Here is a 510-nt window from a genome sequence, read left to right on the forward strand (position 1 = left end):
AAAAAAAAAAAAAAAAAAAAAAAGAGTTTAAAACAGAAATCCTTATGCCATAAGTTAGCAGCAGTTTGTCAAGAGGCCAATCGTCTGCCTAATTCTCATTAGTTTTGAAGTTTTGTATAGATAAATCCAGCCAATATTTTATCTTCTGTCCTTGTATCTACAATAAATTGTCCATTCCTAGTTTATTAGCTTTAGTTATCATATAATGGTTTCACAGCTAGTCCAGAAGCAATGTTTTCCCTGACCATAAATTTGTTCCAAGCCTGCTTTCTATCCTAGTGCAATTAGCCTGTGACACAGGCAAGTTTACTGAACTCTAATGGCACCTTTTTTTTTTTTTTTTTATGGAGGGCTCAAAATTACTTGTATAAATATAGGAATTCTATTGAATCATTATTAGAAATTATGAAACCATCAATTTGTCTACACAGCATTATTACAAGAGAGGACATCTTTATTGATCTGCAGAAAATCTGCCCAAAAGGGTGGGCTAAATCTCAGGAATCATTA

Source organism: Mastomys coucha, unplaced genomic scaffold (genome assembly GCF_008632895.1).
Source record: "Mastomys coucha isolate ucsf_1 unplaced genomic scaffold, UCSF_Mcou_1 pScaffold23, whole genome shotgun sequence".
Lineage (NCBI taxonomy): Eukaryota > Metazoa > Chordata > Mammalia > Rodentia > Muridae > Mastomys > Mastomys coucha.